Source organism: Trachypithecus francoisi, unplaced genomic scaffold (assembly GCF_009764315.1).
Source record: "Trachypithecus francoisi isolate TF-2019V2 unplaced genomic scaffold, Tfra_2.0 Lachesis_group17, whole genome shotgun sequence".
Lineage (NCBI taxonomy): Eukaryota > Metazoa > Chordata > Mammalia > Primates > Cercopithecidae > Trachypithecus > Trachypithecus francoisi.
This window is the reverse complement of record NW_022681462.1, coordinates 45,561,211-45,579,700: the sequence shown is the minus strand read 5'-3', so window position 1 is coordinate 45,579,700 and position 18,490 is coordinate 45,561,211. Positions and strand designations below refer to the sequence as shown.

The 18,490-nt window shown below is 37.7% G+C and overlaps 1 long non-coding RNA gene across 2 annotated transcripts in view; it reads right to left on the bottom strand.

The window, feature by feature from the left end:
* Window positions 1-1,580: 1,580 nt before the first annotated feature.
* The window catches only part of LOC117062251, a 193,517-nt gene continuing 176,607 nt past the window's right edge, over window positions 1,581-18,490 (bottom strand). For both annotated transcript variants that reach the window (XR_004428274.1, XR_004428273.1), the window contains one exon: window positions 1,581-1,752. This is a non-coding gene — a long non-coding RNA (uncharacterized LOC117062251). The remainder of the gene's footprint in view (window positions 1,753-18,490) is intronic.

Below are 18,490 nucleotides of genomic sequence, written 5' to 3'. Positions count from 1 at the left end.
CTGTCACTGGTAAAGCTGGTAGAGTCCCAGGATAGAGGCCCAAACATTAATAATGGGACAGGCCCAGGGAGGAACACATTTCACAAAGAAATGCTGGAGCGATGTCGTCAGGAGGTTGCTGTCCACGGCCATTAAGTGAAATGTCTTTGTATCCTTCCAGTCATTCGTCATGTCTGAGTAACCACAGCTACTCTGGATTCCAGCTCTTCTTCTGTGAAATGAAGGGGTAAGTGGAACAGATTCCTCCCAGGCCTCCTCCAGCTCTAACACTGATGTCTGGCTATAATCAGCAGATAAACACTACAAGGGAAAGCAAAGGGAATCGAAAGAAGCAAGAGGGCAACGCTTCAAGTCAGATCACACTTCCTTCACTGCAGAAGAAGAAAAATTGCTGTTAGAAAATCGATCCATTATTGATGTTAGCAACTAGAAAGCTAAGCAATAATAATTAACATTTTACAGCCCGTCAGTGCATAAAGCATTTTCACATATATGCCCATTTGTGATTCTCAAGACATATATCCAACACACATAAAGTAGATCTTGGTATTAAGTCCATTTTACAAGTGAGCAAAGAAAGAAACTCAGCTGTGAGGAGTAACTTGCACGACGTCAGCATGATCAGAAATGGCCAGAAGCAGAGCCTCTGGGGTTGGGCTACCTGGGTTCGAGTCCTGGCTCTGCCCTTACCAGCCATGTGATATGTGATGGTCCTGGCTATACTTTCGGGTTCCGCTCTGCAAAGTGTGCGTGGGGTTAACATCCTTTCTGCATCATGAAGTTGTTTTGAAAATTGAATATGCACATAAAGCCTTCAAACAGTGCTTATCACATCAAAGTTCCCAGCATTAAGCATCACCACTACTATCTAGTACATGAAACTAGATTTAAAAACAAAAATGCATATTATCTCAGGGATAACACATAGTCCTGAAGACTTTGTTTTCAGACACTCTTCTGCCATCAACTAACTGTATAACCTTGATCCCTGTTTTGAATTTAACTGAAACTACTAAATTCCTTTTCTATTTGTGGACATTTTTATTTCTAATGCCAAGACCATTTAAATGCATTCTTTATTTTGTACTCAATGCACAAATTACTTGCTCAGACTTACAGAGTAGAGAAATAGTTGATACAATGAAATAGACACTATAGGTTTTACTGTAATGATTCCAAAGTTTCAGGTGATTTATTCTCCCTCTCAATGTATGGAATATTCAGCTAGTGAAAATCAAAGTTAAACAATTTTGTTTTCTGATGTTGATTGTTTGTATATTTTTGTTTTAATTTTTTAGAAAGTTGTGTAAAAGAAATAGAAAGGACTGCTTGCCCTATATATAATGGATCCATTAGAGATGAATATCTATTTTTAAATACTAGTACTTGAAACTAAAAAAGCCATTTCAAAATTGCCCGTAAGTAAGTTTGACATTTGTGGCTGATGTCTACCTCCTTTGACTCAGTAATCCCATTTCTGGGAAGTTATCTTAAGAAAATAACTTGAAAAAAAATGTACACACAAAAAGGACAGTCCACTGGCATTTAAGTGATTTTTAATGTGGCACTTTATAGGCATGAGGAAATTTGATGCTTAAAACCAACCGGTGAAGTATGAATGGTTATCCCTGTTGCCACACGAGGAAGGTGAAACTGAGAGGACCTGCCCATGAACCCGGGCTCCTGCAGGCAGGAAGAGGATCTGTAGCCGACCACATCTATGCCACCTTTCATTCCGTGCCTTCTTCATTGCTGTGAAGATCAAGCAAGAAGATGTACATCAGGTGTTTTGAGAATTACAAATATTATCAAAACGAAAGACTATGGGTGGCCCTTTTATGTCACAAGACATAAAAATATACAAGCTCTCAAAAAAATTGCATCAAAATTTAATTAAGATCATTTACATTTAAAGAGATATTTCCATTCAAAAATTTTAAGATGCATTTTACAAGTCTCTTCAGAATTTCTGTTAACAGTAGGGACACTTCCATTTCATAGAGGCAGTGCCTTTTCAGTCTTCTGACAGTAGCAGTGGCAACTGTGAAATGAGCAATACAGCATAATGGACAGCAATGTCTCATCTCTAAGGAGGAAAATCTTACACCTCGATGGGATGTGACAGAGCAATCCTTCTGTGATTACCACAAAGCAGATCTCCAACATGCAAATGTGCCAATGGGTTAAGTAAGGAGGGGATAGCACTGCTTTGAACTCCATTACTTAAGCCTATTAAAAAGAATAATGAAAATCAAACCTGTCCCTTTCTCCTGCTCCCTGTAACTCTCATGCATGAAGACAGTGGTTTCCACACTTCCTCACACACTTCTATCATTAAGAAATTTATAGCACACCCTCTCAAAGTTTTATATGTGTAAGTTGTGCATCTATACTACTATCATTAACCAAACTCTTAATACCAAATATACTTTACAAGTGAGGAATGTCAATCACAATTTTGGTTACAATTATACTTATCAATTAGATCAACACTGATCAATTAGAATTTATTTTGATAGGCTTCTTCCTAGATCTGACTAGATTGTCACAGTTTTAATCCATGATGAGGCTGATGAGGTGTTCTACTAGGAGTAGGAGAAAGGACAGCACTTTCTGTTTCTTGCTCACTTTTGCTGTCCTATTAACAGTTGTATTACTGTCTTCAGTCTGCAATTACCTTACAGGAAGCTTTTGTAAGTCTCTTGTTCAGTTTATTAAAGTTAATCAAAAACAAGTAACATAATTTACAAAAATGCTTTATTAGGCACTTATATATTACAATATATACATACTATGATGCATTAATGCATAGTGCATGCATAGAATGTTTGGTGTGTCATTGATAACCTTCTGTATTGTAGAACTCCTTCCCTTGGTATATATCACAGAACATGCACCAAGTTTGAGTGCTGGTCTGAAAGCATATTTTGGATATTTTACAAATTTATTTAAGTGAGCTTTGTTTTCTAAGTATAGATTAATACTGGGCACATTCTCCTAAAACTCCTCACTTTGGAGACTAATGCTTTGATTTACATATTTTTAATATAGTTCTCCTTTCAGCATTGCAAAGTCACTGAGGACAGTTTATTAAACTTTGCATCTGTTGTGCCTAGTGCAGAACTTGACACACATCATGCACTTAGTAAATTTCTTGGATGAATGAATGAAAAGTACTGACATTTCACCTTACTAAAAACATCTAAGGCTGGGCACAGTGGCTCATGCCTGTAAGCGCAGCACTTTGGGAGGCTGAGGCAGGAGGATCCCTTGAGGCCAAGAATTCAAGACCAATCTGTGCAACACAGTGAGACTTTGTCACTACAAAAATATTTTTTAAAAATAATTAGCTAGGCATGATGGCACACACCTTTAGTTCTAGCTACTCAGGAGGCTGTGGTGACAGGATCACCTGAGCCCAGGAATTCAAGGCCACAGTGAGACAAGATGGCACCACTGCACTTCAGCTTAAGTGACAGAGTGAGACTGTCTCTCTCTCTCTCCATATATATATATACACACACACACACACACATAAAATACACGTAGAGATATATAAATTTCTCTCTATATAAAAGTAACCTTTATCATTCTGATTAAGATTTTATATAGATGTATTATATATATATAATAAATGTATAACATATAATATATAATAAATGTATTATATATTATATATAATAGATGTATTATATATAATATATAATAGATGTATTATATATAATATATAATAGATGTATAATATATAATATATAATAGATGTATTATATATAATATATCATAGATGTATAATATATATATATCATAGATGTATAATATATTATATATCATAGATGTATTATATATAATATATAATAGATGTATTATATAATACATGTATGATATATAATATATAATAGATGTATGATATATAATATATAATAGATGTATGATATATAATATATAATAGATGTATTATATATATATACACACACACACATATATACCTATAAGAGAGAGGGAGAGAGTTACAAGTAGTCATAGTTTCAATCAACCAGCAGCTTATAGAAAACAGTATATTTCAGTGAAAATGGCTGGTGAGTAATATTAATTTTTTTATTGTTATTTATCACTTCCTCGTTGTACATCATCTTATAGAAATGACAAGAGCCCTCAGCATGCTCTGTCCTGAACCACTTTATGTCAGTTTCCATGAATATTTCTTTACAGGTTCTCACTCTAGACTACTGTCTTTCCAATGATTTTTCCTATCTACTGACTCGCTATTTGAGGAAAAAGTATTACCGTTTCACTGTGTCATATTTTTATTTTCATTTATGTAAAGATAAAAACATCCTTATATTAAAGTTATTTGTAACATTTTGTAGAGATATGTCATTGTACATAAAATGAAGAATTTAGTATCATTATTTCAGGTGCTTACTAGGTTTACCATATGCCAGATTAGATATGAGCTAGACTTTAAGTCCTGCAGTTTCAGGAAGTACTAATAATAATGATAATAAATGATATTTGATGGCCATTTTCTGTGGTCATCCTAAGAACTGTACATGCCATGGAATAGAGCCTACAATTATTTACGCTTTCCATATAGCTTTCCATATTACGTTATCCCCATATACTGGGGATAGACTGCTATCCCCAATTAGCTACCGTGAGTATCTGATGTACTAATCAAAACCCTATTGGTGATGCTACTGAGAACAAGTTTTTGTTCCACCAGATGGAGTCCTGTGACAATCTGAAGATGGTCACCTCATAGGAGTATTGAGTAAATCTGACTCCCCACCCACATGTTTACTAGCAAGACTAGGAATTACTCCAATTAACAGTTGAAATGTAACAACCTTTTTTTTTTTTTTTTTTTTTTTTGAGGTGGAGTCTCACCCTGTCTCCCAGGCTGGAGTGCAGTGGTGCAATCTTGGTTCAGTGCAACCTCTGCCTCCCGGGTTCAGGCAATTCTCCTGCACCAGCCTCCCAAGTAGCTGGGACTACAGGTGCGCACCAGCACGCCCAGCTAATTTTTGAATTTTTTAGTAGAAACGGGGCTTCATGATGTTGGCCAGGCTGGTCTCAACCTCCTGACCTCATGATCTGCCTGCCTCAGCCACCCTGGGATTATAGGCGTGAGCCACCGCGTCTGGCCAGCAGTACTTTTAAATAACAAATACACTAAGAAATATTTATTTACTAAAATAAAGCCAACATTTTGATGAGTGGCATTTTATTATTTTTCTGAACTTTCACTCTCCTGGTGGAGACCAAACTCCAGAATACAGAAAACATAGCTCTTTTTTCTTTTTGTGTCTCTTGCTTCCTCACACAGCACCACGTACAATACCTGCACATTCTCGAATGGTTAGCAATGGATTATACATTTTACTTTGTCTTCTTTGATTTTCTTAGTAGTCACAGTAAAGGGAGTTAGTATGTTCCTAGGAAGTGCCTGACAATAGATGAATGTAGGGATGGATGAACAAAGGTACACTGTGAAACCCAGTTACCCTAAGCCTGTTGGACCAAGTTGAAGCTTTCTTATTCAGATTCACCCTTTAAACTATTAAAATATGAGTAAACATAAGGAAATCGCCCATCAGCCATTTCTTAATCAGTATAAAACAAACACTCAGGAACTGTCTCTTCAGCTCTCAGCTAAGAATGACTGAGTAAAAACTGTGACTTCACTGGGAGATGTGAGAGAATTATAAGCCCAAGTCAGGAGGGCAGCTGCCTGCACAGTTTTACATTTCTCCAGACAGTAGACATCACATATATTTATGGGCTTTTGGAGCAGAGTACTCTGTAATGCAATTTTAGCTCATCTAATTGAAAAAGAAAAATGGGGACTGTTTCCCAGGCATGTCTGCGTAAGCGTTCCCTGAATCCATGGTATTTGTATCAATAGAGGAAGTCATGGAGGTAAATTGAATTTACAGACTTGTGAAGAATAAATCAATTTCCCATGGAAAAACCCTAATACCAGAGCCCATACATAAGCTTCCTCCTTGGCTATTTTATTTGTGCTTGCTTAGAGCATTGTAACAAAACAGAGAATTGTGGCAAGTCTTATTGAGTCATTTTGGGCAATGAGACCATTTGAAAGATTTTACTCGAATCACGGGAATTTTCTATTTCCACAATAGTGCCTTGGCTATACAGCAAGCTATGGAATTCCCATAATTTTTACTTGGCTTTTGGATTTTAAAAAAAATCACTCTTAGGAAATTAAAATGGAAGGGGAAAAAAAGGAGAGGACTTTTAACAATTTGCCTTTCTAACATTAGTGCAAACTCCTTCTTACATTCTCCTAAGGGTTTACCTTTTTTTTTAGATTAAAAGACACATTTGAAGATATAGAGGAAGCATGAAATTTTGGAAAGGCCTGTGTTGACCCAAATGACTAAAATGAACAACATCCGCATCTTAAACAAATAGACATCTTTCCATATTGCACCAGGCAGGGCTGCAGCTTGAAACAGATGGTACAGTCCGAAGGGCTGAGGGAAGATCGATAGCAGAACTGCTCACACATATGTGGGCTCAGCTAAGCATAAGGCGGTGAAACATGCCAGAGCCAGCAACCCTCAGCCTGTAAGGGGTGAGAGAAAGGGGCTGCCACCAGAATAGGATGCAGCTATAGAATAGGGCCACATAGACCAAGCTGGCTGGGCCCTGGCCAAGTCAGGATGGGGGAGGTGGGAGAAAATGCCCTTTTCCTTCCTGTCTATTCATTTTCCAGTGTCTCACTGGCATCTCCCATTGTCTAAACCCAGCCAGAAGTTGACGTGTGAGAGGTAAGGGTTAACTTGTGCAAGACTGAAACCTGGAGGTCAATCACCAATTAAAAAAAGAAAAAATTAAAATAAAAGCTGGCCTCCTTCAACATTCCTTGGGAAACTGGCCATTGCACAGTTCTTAGGAACGTCAATCCTGTGCAACGTTCCTGTGCAACATTCCTCTGGGGCTTGGACCCCCAGAGATAGTACTTCCCCCATACACTCACACACTCAACTGACAGAAACAGGCTAAAGCCAAAGTGTTTGCCACAGTCTCCTGCGATCGTGCAGCCCCTCATCATAGCTGGAGAGGGGTCTGTGCTTCTTGGATCACACAGCTTAAATTCCCATAGCTCTCACTGGGCTCTCATAACCACACCCGATTTTGCTAAACCTCTGTGTATTGCTCTAGAATAAGTGAGAAATTAGGAACCCAAGTGGATTCCATCTCCTGACTGAGACTTCCCCAGTGAGTGGCTGAGATGAGCGCTATCTAGTCATTTGATTTTTTTGCACTCAGCAGGGAAGCCAAATGGATGCAATCTGAAGAGGTCAGACTCCATGCAGAGCAAGATGAAAAGTATGCAGATTTAATCTGGAGAGGCAGACTGTGCCAGACCTCATGTTTGGTTTTGGGAGTGTCTCTCTCTCTCTCTCTCTCTCTCCCCCCCCCCAACTCCCTCTCTCTCTCATTTAAGTTGTATAGTCCTGTCCACAATTCATGCATTAGAACCTTAAGCTGTGAGAGACTGGGTTCTAGGCTCAAACTCAGGAAGTGAGCATGCTAAGGCTGCCTCCAGGGTCTCAGTAGTTGATGGGTCACAGCCAATCAGAGCTCTGGAGAGGTCGCATTCACTCCACTGTGACTGATTTCACTTTTACAGCAGCACTGACAGGGCTCAGGGAGATAGCTGTTGACAATGTTGATTTCTGCCCATTTGTGCTAAGGGATTGATCACTTTGTATTTTCCATCATCTTTATATTTAATGTATTTAATGTCTGGCAAATCCTCAGGCTAGCAATACTAGCAATCACATTAATAGTTATCACTTAAGAATTTTCTATATGTGCACTATTTCTTACATTTATCTTCTATTCTCTCACCAAGCTTATTTGGCATTTTTAGTATTTTATAAAACGGTGTTAGAGAAGATAAGTAATTCACCTACATTCCCACAGCTAGTAAGTGGCACAGCTCTCTTCAAACCTAGATTCAAACTCAATCATTAAACTCTACTTTAGCACACTAATTGCAGCATTATGAAATAGCACAAACCTTAAGCTAAATGACTCTTTTCTTGTATTACTGGAAACCGTTAGGTGATCCTAGTGTCTGATCCATGGGCCAAAGTGGAAAAATAAAAGTATCAGAGGTCATAAAATGTTTAAGCTGAACAAATCTTTAGAGACATGATAGCTAACCCCTTGTTTGAAAAATGGGTTTTAGTTTACGGACATCATACCTAGAACCTAGAGCTCTGACCTCAAGGCTATCAAGCTGAGCTGGAACAGACCTTCAAGTCCCACAGATTAAAACAGTGAGGAAATGTGCAACACAGTGTCACTCGTGAGACTGCTGTCTACAGAGACTTTCACTGTTTCTAAGAAAGAAAATCTCAACCAGTAAGCACTGTTTTTCTCTGTTTCTGCCAATAACCAAACAAATTTAACTGTTAATTCCCCACCCAATTATTACAAAGTAATAACACTTCCTTTTTGATTGGCATCACAATAATAATTCAGGGGTATTAGAGTTCCTGCATACAAACCTGAAACCTTGGCATAGATACCTAATCTCTGTGTGTCCATGTCTTCATTTATAATATGATGATGACAATACCTTTCCTATTTCACCTCAAGGTTATTATGATGATGGAATGACAGAGCATAGAAACTCTAAGGATGCTAAATTATATGTCTCCGATCAAATAGCCCATATGTAGTGTGGATTTGCCCTGTGCCCAGCAGAATGTTAAGTCATGCAGCAATAAGAACCTGAGTCGTTAAAGGCCTTTGAGGTCTTTGAGGAAAGAAAAAATATTGTGTTATAAAAATGTATGCCTAATATAAACTGTCTTCTCATGCTAAATGAATTTGATTTATCATAGAGCTCCAAACATGCTCCTATGTGGCTGCCCCAATATGCACACAGAGCAGCTGTGTGGAAGATCAGAGGTCTGATGTAATATCTCATGGGATCGCTATGCCCTCTTATGCTTTTAAAGGGATGTCACCATATTTCAAATTTGAATTTCATAGGCTGAATTATGGTCACATATATGAAGATCAACGATTACTGAGAGGCATATCTAAGAATATGAGGATCACTGAAACAGACTGCATTTTGTAGCTGTGAAATCCAATGAGTTTCAACACTGTGCAGGCTCTCAAGAGAGAAATTGCTCATCCATCTCTGCTGATTAAATTCTGCTGTTTACTTAAAGGTGGGCATTAAAACCTTTGGGAAAGAAATAAATGATTTAAAAATCACTTTAGGTTCCAAACCATTAACAGAAGAGTGATGAACACAACTATTCCCACTGAATGCATTTTTAACCAACTCATCATTTTAAAACTCCTTTATCCCTGATTTGTGTTAAAAAATGGACACCATTGATTGTTGCCTTTTCAGACTACAGAGCCACATACACCAGGGGAAATACCTAATTGAGTAGCATTCAAAGCTGGATCTTAATTAACTGGAAACTAGAGGTACGTTCATTTTCATTATATGTAAATAACAAAGTGACCCTCTAGCAAGAGGCATAAACCCCTCTGCATCTGAGAGTCCTCAATGAAGAATGAAGGGGAGGGGTTAAATGAGTCCTCAGTTCCCTTCCAACTCGGACATCCTTGGGTTCTAAGATTTTTCCAACACAGTAAATCCCAGTAGGCAGCAAAGATAACCAGGGCAGTAGGATCTGTGGTGTTGCACATATCAGTTAACCACTTACAGTGTATCCCCGTGTACACAGGTTATTGAAAGATGCTACAGTTGAATCGTGCTCTGTCCACATTTTTTGTAGTTCTTTGCATTCGCACTAGATCCTCCATCTCTCTTTGCTCCATTAGCTCAGCTGGGGTCTGAGAACCTACAGCCAGTTCTCTCCAGCTGAGGCCTCTGAAGCACAGCTGCAAATAGACAAGTTGATGGACAGTCTGGGTTCATTCCCAGAACTGCCTCTTGGGGGTCTGCACCATTGCACAGGGATACGTCAAGGGTCAGTTGCCCAGCATGTGGCAAAGCACTTTGTGCTCATGTGAGGAAAAGTATTCTCAGGGGAAAAATTGCTACTAGCATCTTATTGGCCAAAGTTCTAGCAATTTTTCTTAGATTGTTTTTTTCAATTCTAGTGAAAATAATAAACCAAATTCTCTACCTTATCTTCCTTAAGAGATAAATGTTGACTTCTCTAATTATCGCCTTGAGACTTTGTGTGGGCTTGTTTTTTATCAATGGAAAAGGTTCCATTCCCACTACAATGTGGAAAGAAGGTGCAATGCGACCTTCCAAAGGCATGCATGAGGAACAGGAAGCTGTGGCTCCTTGGCCTCCTTGAAGTCTTTGCTTTATGGCAGTTGTGCAAACTATGGGCAGGGACTGAATTGTCCTGGTGAAACCAAGGGCACTGGGATGAGAGGGAGGGAGAGAAGAAACCCAATGACATCAAGAGAGAGACACTTCATGGAACTAAAGGAAGATTCTTGTGGCTGGAACTCAGAGAACCAAAGAAAAGCAGGGCAGAACATCCAGGCACTTTAACTAGTTTGTTCTAAAACTAGGGTGATCACTTTGACTCAGGTTCTCCCACTCTTAGCACTGAGAATATCACATGCCAGGAAACCCTACATCTTAAGCAAATAGGGGCAATTGTCTCAGGACCGTCCTGATTCACTGAAAGGCCCATATCCTGGGTAACTCCTCAGTCCTGGGAAAACTGGAACAATTGATCACCATACCTCAGAGTAATGAAATGCCATCAATGGAAATGGCATGGTCAGATTTGTTTTACTTCATTATTTTTTAAAAAATTGTATGGCTGCTTGTAGAGAAAGGATCAAATAAGCTTACAAACTGAGCCTGGGGGATGGACTGGAAGGCTGTCATAGTTTTGATGTAGAATTGGATAAAAATAAAAGATAATAAGAGGAGTTGATGAGAGGAGATAAGGGATACAGGGATTCATTAGCCATGAGAGTGACTCCCAAGTGTCTGCTTTGCACAATTGAGTAAATAACTAGTCTTTTCAGTGAGACCAGAACCAGAAAGGGGAAGTAGGCTTGGGAGGTAAAAAGTCAGGAGTTAAGCAGGACATGTGATATTGAAGGACCTGTGTTTTTTAGATGCCATTACTAAGGAGTTGGAGCGTAGTGAAAGCTGATGATGTAGTCTAAATCTAAGAGGGAAAGTCTAGAAAGGAGATGTATAACTGGAGTTATCAAATAGTAGTTGAAGCCTCTGGGAATTACCAATACAAACCAGGAAGAAACTGTAGAGTAAGACAGGGGTCTAAGGATTGAGCCTGGAGAAAATCCAGTAGTTGAAAATGTGGTAAAGGCAGATAATCTAAGAAAGAAGGCTGAGACTATGTTGCCAGAGAGGTAGGAGGAAACCAGGAAGTTGCTCTCATGGAATCCAAGGCACAGTGGCTTTCAGGAAAAATAAGGAGGTCAATGTTAAGTGGTAGGGGAACCTCAAAACCACCACTGCAGGCTGCAGCTGTGCACAGCTGGGGATGTCTGTCAGTTACAGGAGTCTAGCTGCAGTTTCTTTTTCATAATATAGGGCAAACCTAGGGTTTCTCTGAATACAGCTTCTGAACTTGGGTGAAAGTACATCCCTGAGACACGGCCACACACACTTAAACAGCTCCTGAGGCTCCTTTTGTATTAAAAAAAATTCTCATACCAGGCTGGAAAAATTCCCATAGTGCCAAAAAATAGTCAGAGGTTTTTTATTTTTTAACTTTTATTTCAAATTCAGGGTACAAGTGCAGGTTTGTTACATAGGTAAACTTGTGTCATGGGGGTCTGTTATATAGATTATTTCATCACCCAGGTATTAAGCCTAGTACCGATTCATTATTTTTCCTGTTCCTCATCCTCCAATAGACCCTAGTTTCTGTTGTTCCCCTCTATGTGTCCATGTGTTCTCATCATTTAGCTCCTACTTATATGTGAAAAGATGTGGTATTTAGTTTTCTGTTTCTGTGTTAGTTTGCTAAGGATAATAACCTCCAGTTCCATCCATGTCCCTGCAAAGGACGTGATCTTGTTCTTTTTTACGACTGCATAGTATTCCATGGGGTATATTTACCACATTTTCTTTATCCAATCTATCACTGATGGATGTTTATGTTTATTGCATGTCTTTGCTATTGTGAATAGTGCTCCAATGAACATACGCATGCATGTGTCTCTATGGTAGGATGATTTATATTCCTTTGGGTATATACACAGTAATGAAATTGCTTGGCTGAAAGATATCTCTGTTTTTTTGGTCTTTGAGGAATTGCCACACTGCCTTCTACACTGGCTGAACTAATTTATACTACCACCAATAGTGTATAAATGTTCCTTTGTCCACACAATCTTATCAGCATCTGTTGTTTTTTGACTTTTTAATATGAATAATAGCCACTGTGACTGGTGTTAGATGGTATGCTATTGTGGTTTTGATTTGCATGTTTCCAATGATCAGTGATGTTCAGCTTTTTTCAGGTGATTGTTAGCAGTACATCTATCTTCTTTCAAAAAGTGTCTGTTTATGTCATTTGCCCACTTTTCTAAGGAGTTATTTATTTTTGCTTGTAAATTTGTTTAAGTTCCTTCCTTATGCCATATATAACATTAACTCAAGATGGATTAGACACCTAAATGTAAAACTCAGAACTATAAAAACCCTGGAAAACAATCAAGGCAATATCATCGAGGACATAGGTATGGGCAAAAATTTCATGATGAAGATGTCAACAGCAATTGCAACAAAAGCAAAAATTGACAAACGGGATCTAATTGAACTAAAGAGCTTCTGCACACCAAAAAAAGAAGAACAACAACAAACTGTCAACAGAGTAAACAGACAACCTACAGAATGGGAGAAAAATTTTGCAAACTATTAATCCAACAGAGGTCTAATATCCAGCATTTATAAGAGTCAGAGTTTTAATGTTTGGAGAATAACTTCCATACCCTCCCTTCTTTTGAAATTATATGGGTTGGGAAGGTGAGGTGATATGGTTTGGCTGTGACCCCACCCAAATCTCATCTTGAATTGTCGCTCTCAGAATTCCCACGTGTCATGGGAAGGATCTGGTGGGAGGTAATTAAATCATAGGGGCAGGTCTTTCTCATGCTTTTTCTCATGACAGTGAATACGTCTCATGAAATCTGATGGTTTTATAAAGGGGAGTTCCCCTACACAAGGTCTATCTTGGCTACCAACATGTAAGATGTTCCTAACTCCTCCACCATGACTGTGAGGCCTCCCCAGCCATGTGGAACTGTGGTTCAATTAAACCTCTTTCCTTTATAAATTACCCAGCCTCAGATATGTGTTTATTAGCAGCATGAGAACAGATTAATACAGGAGGACTATATTCTTTGTCTCTAGCTGATGCCAGAAAAAAATATATAAACACTCTCTGAACATGCACATAATTGTAAATGTTTGCCATCGTTACTTTTAAGTTGTTAAATCCAACTAACGAGCAAACATTAAAATTACCATGACATACCAGTCATCTCATAGTCACTCAATGAGGTTGGTTTTTGTCAATTATTAATTTACAAGTCAAATAAATTATTTATTTCATGGAATCCTTGCCCCTACAGACCCAGAGGAATTCTTAAAAGGAATCTACACCAATGTCTTGTTTTGTAAATGAGGTATGTGGGAATCAAAGAGATGAAGCAACTTGTCAAAAGTCACTCACACAAGACTTAAGTTCAGGTCTGCAGACTTCTAGTGTTTTCTCCTACATCATTCAATAGAATTATTTCTCTTCTTGATATTTTGTTTTATATAGCAGTCAAAAATTTCCGTTTCTTTCTGAAATGCTGTCACCGTTATTTCCCTGAGGGACAGCATTATATTTTAAGGCTCATTTAGTTTATAGTGTTTAGGCAAACCAGACGCATTTTCCCCAGATGGAATTTTCATGATGAGTCAGGGCTCCCCCAAGAGGCACCTCCTAAATGTCCCACGAAATGACTCTGTGTCCTAAATCCTTGGGCCCTGATGATGAAGAACCCAATCCCTTGTGGGCATAGGGGTTCTAAAGTCTTCATGGAGACTCCTCACTTCCAGAGCCTACACAGAAGACTAGAATCACAAGGGTTAGCCCCAAACCTAAAGACTGCCATGCTTAGGCTATTGGAATCAATACTGCTTTATGAGCACATAAAAAGTCACCTGCTAATATGACTAGAGAAGTCCTTGGAGCCCTTCTGCTCACAAGTATATTCCTGAGTAACCTTGGTTTCCTGAAGTTCCTACATTTAGCACTACTCCTTAAGGGCCCTTAAAACAGCACTTAGGTTTAACGGGTTTAGCATTAAACATGCACTTGTCAAATACAAATAAAGGTACCTCACTGCTAGGTTCAGGAAAGACTCAGCTAATAAATACCTATACTTCATCATTGACTATCATATAGCAGAGACAGGAGCACTAAAGTCTTGAAGCAGTCATGAATAATAAGCTCACAGAAGTGGGAGCTGCAGAACCTAAATTATAGTTTTCAAACACCAAGGCAACTACTGAGTAGACACCTGCCTTTTTCAAGTATCTTCCAGTGCTCACATGTACTGACACTAGTAAGACTCAATAGGAAAGGGATAGGAAGAAAGGATGATGCTTTAGATTCTGCTAAATTACCAGAGGTGACATTGCCAGAAAGTCCTGGTGGTTGAGGAGAACTGCCCATAACAAAGGAGAATGCTTACAGTGGGTTTCTACTGTGTTAGGCATCCAAAAAGGAGGATAAGAATGGAGGAAAAACTGTACAGAGATGCTCAGGTACTGGTTTTTACTTATTACATTAAATCAACTCAACAAAGGGGCTCCAGACCCAGAGAGAACATGGAGACCCTGGGGACTCATGCAGCCACTGGGATGCGTGAACTACTAGAGGAGAGATCATGCAGATGCTGAGGATGCATGAACCACTACAGAGAACAGAATATAGGCACTGGGGATGCACAAACCTCTAGGTATGAGACTGTGCAGTCACAGGGGAGGCATGATTCCCTAGAGACGAGACCATCCAGGCACTGGGGAGGCAGGATTCCCTACATATGAGGCCGTGAAGGCACTGGGGAGGCAGGAATCCCTAGAGATTAGTCAATCCAGGCACTGGAGAGGCATGATTCACGAAGGATGAGATCAAGTAGGTACTGGGAAGTCATGATTCCCTACGGATGAGACCATGGAGACATTGGAGATTTCTCTCTTGTGTTGATTGCCTCTCTCTTCAATTTATTTTGCTAATTTGCTCTTCTAGAATCTTAAAATAAGATTATTGATTTTAAACATTTTTGTGCTTAATCATTTAAATATTTTTTTCTCTATACACTACGTTAGTTCATTACACAATTTTAATATGCTGAGTTTTAATTGTCTCAGTTGAAAATATGTTAATATTTCTCTTGTGATTTCTTCTTTTGCTCACCCATTACACAGAAGTGTGTTGCTTTGTTGTAATGTATTTGGGGATTTTCAGATATCTTTCTGTTCTTGAGTTATGTTTTAAAATGTCATGATCAGAGGAAAAATTCAGTATGATTTAATTTTTTTTTAATTTACTGAGCTGTGTTTTACACACCTTGGTGTTCAACCTGGCACCTGACTTATCCTAGTGAACTTCAAAGGAATATGTAGTGTTCTATCAATTAGATCATGGTGATAGGAAGTGTGGTCCAGATGCTCTGTCTTTACTGAAGGTGTTTCCTGTTTTACTAATCACAGGAAATGGATTGTGAAAAATCTCCCACTATGTTTTTGAGTTTACCTCATTTTAGACTTGTAAATTTTTCATGTGCCTTTACACAGTGCATACACATTTAGCATTTTTATCCTTTTTCCTTTTTATTAATTGACCTTTTTATAATTGTGAAATGTCTCTATCTCTCAAAATTTTCCTTGTCTTGAATTCTAATTTGCCTTCTAGAAATAGAATCAGTCCAACAGTTTTATGATTAGTGTTTGCATGGCATAATTTTCATCCCTTCACTTCTGATACATCTGTATCTTTTATTTAAGGTATGTATTTTTAAACAGCATATAGTTGATTCTTTCTTTCTTTTCCAATGTGATAATCATTACTTTTTAAATAGTATATTTAGTCCATTTGCATTTGACATAATTTAAATCTGTTTTATCTTATGTCTACCATTTTCCTTTTATTTGTCTCATATTTATGCATTCTTCATTTATTTTTCTGCCTTCCTTTGAATCATTTGAGTAGTTTTTAACATTCCATTTTATGTCTTCTATTGGATTTCTAGCTGTATTTCTTTGCTTTAAATTTTGAGAGATTGTCCTAAGTATTACAATACACATATTTAACCTATTACAGTTGACCTTTAATCACTATTATTGATGCCATGTAAAACAGAAATAGTATTAATTAAACACTTACAACAGTGTAGTATTTTGCCCCTCATGTTTTTTTCATTGTTGTCATACACCATATATCTACATCTGTTATAAACTCCATATAAAACACTGTTAAACAGTGTTTTAGTGTTTGCTTTAAACAACCTTTTAAATATGTCATTTAAAGACATTAAGAAATAAGTAAAATAACTATTTTCTACTTACTCACCAATTTGCTATTTCCAATACTCTTCAATTCTTTTTTCCATTTGATTTAATTTCCCTTTGGTAACTTGAACCTCTTCTATGAATTTTTTTAAGTGCTGGTCTCCCAGAGACAAATGAACTCAGCTTTTGTTTATCTGAATACGTCTTTATTTTGTCTTCAGTTTTGGAAATTACTTTTTCTAGATACAGAATTCTATGTTAATAGCTATTTTCCTCATACAGCATTTTAAAGGCATCATTCAATTTTTTTGGACTGCATTTATTCTGATGAAAATTTAGCCATTATTTTTATTGTTATTCCCCTATGTCAATGTGTTTTTTTTACTTCACTACTTTTTAAATTTTCTCTGTCTTTGCTTTTTAATCAATCTAAAATAATATAGTTTGCTTTGTGTTTATCTTACTTCTTAGATCTCAGGGTTAATATTTTTTTCAGTAAATCTAACATTTTTCAGGCATTATCTTTTCAAATATCTTTTTCTACCTCAATTCTTCTCTCCTCTTTTTCTGGCACTCCAATCACATGTATGTTAGACCACATGACATTGAACATATTTTTTTTTAGTTGTTTTTCTTTCTCTGTTTTAATTTTTATTACCCTATCTCAAAACCCATTAATCTTTCTGCTGTCCTATCTAAACTGCTCTTAAGCTTATAGGTAAAATTTTCAATTCAAGCATTGTGCTTTGTATATGCAGAATTTAAATTTTTTAAATGTTAACTTGTCTGCAGAGTCTCCATCTGTCATACTTTTTGTTTTATTTTTTTCTTAAATCCTTGAACAAATTTATATCAGTAGCTATTTTACAGTCCTTATCTGGATAGTCCAGCGTATCTTGGAATAGTCATTTTGATGGCTTCCTGAAAATTATAGATATTATGCTGCAGATTCTAATTTGTGATAACTTCATTGGAAGGATGTTGAACTTTGTTTTATGTATTTACTAGCTGATAAGCTTCAATCTATTAATTCTTACTTTCAAGCTTTCTTATATGCTCTGGCCTTGCCTGAGTCTCAGCTGGATGCCTAGCGTGTTTACTATGGCTGGTCACACTTCCAGTGTTTCCCAGAGTTGTGCAGCCTCAATCTCATCCAGCTTCTAGTGGCTATTCTCTGCAGAACTTGAGGGAATCTGAGCATGCACAACTTAGTATTTGGCAACAGACTCCAGAGAATTTCTGTACAGATTTCTGGAGCTCCTCTTCTGTCTCTATACTTTCTTGTTTTATAACCTGTCCGTCACATTCCACCTGCTTCAGTGGCCCTGAACTTTATTCTGTGTTTTCTCCACCCAGCATTATCACTGAACTCTGATCTCCATTTCCCTGTGGTATAGTTTGGAAAGGATCTGCAGCAAGAAAGCCAAAAGGAATTTAAAGCTTAACTCATGAAGTTATTTTCTCCCAAGGGCCACAGTCCTATGCTCTGTTTAGTCCAATGCCCAAACACAGTTGCTCCATGAAGGTTATCCTGCAGTTGTTCCTACTAGGAAGAGAGGTCTTATACCCATTATTACTGCATAATGGCTCAAACCAGAATTACAAGCATTGCTTTTAGTATGATGAAAATAAGCCTTTTATCAGTACACATTAAATAAATTGAGAGATACCATGGTAGCACCATGCTATAACTGAAAACAAGCCTCTTTTGCATTTTAGAAGTTTGGAATTTAGTTTCCAGCTTCCTGACTTCAATTAATCACTTAACCCGTCTGAGCCTCAATGTTCTCAATTCTAAATTAAGAAGAGAGTATTAGATTATATGTAAAATGTTTCCTAGTTGTAATATTTTTTCTTCTGTGGAACAAAAATGAACATATGATTTTCAAGTTGTTTGATTTTTCATTTTGGTGGGTACATAGTAGGTGTATATATTTGTGCATTACA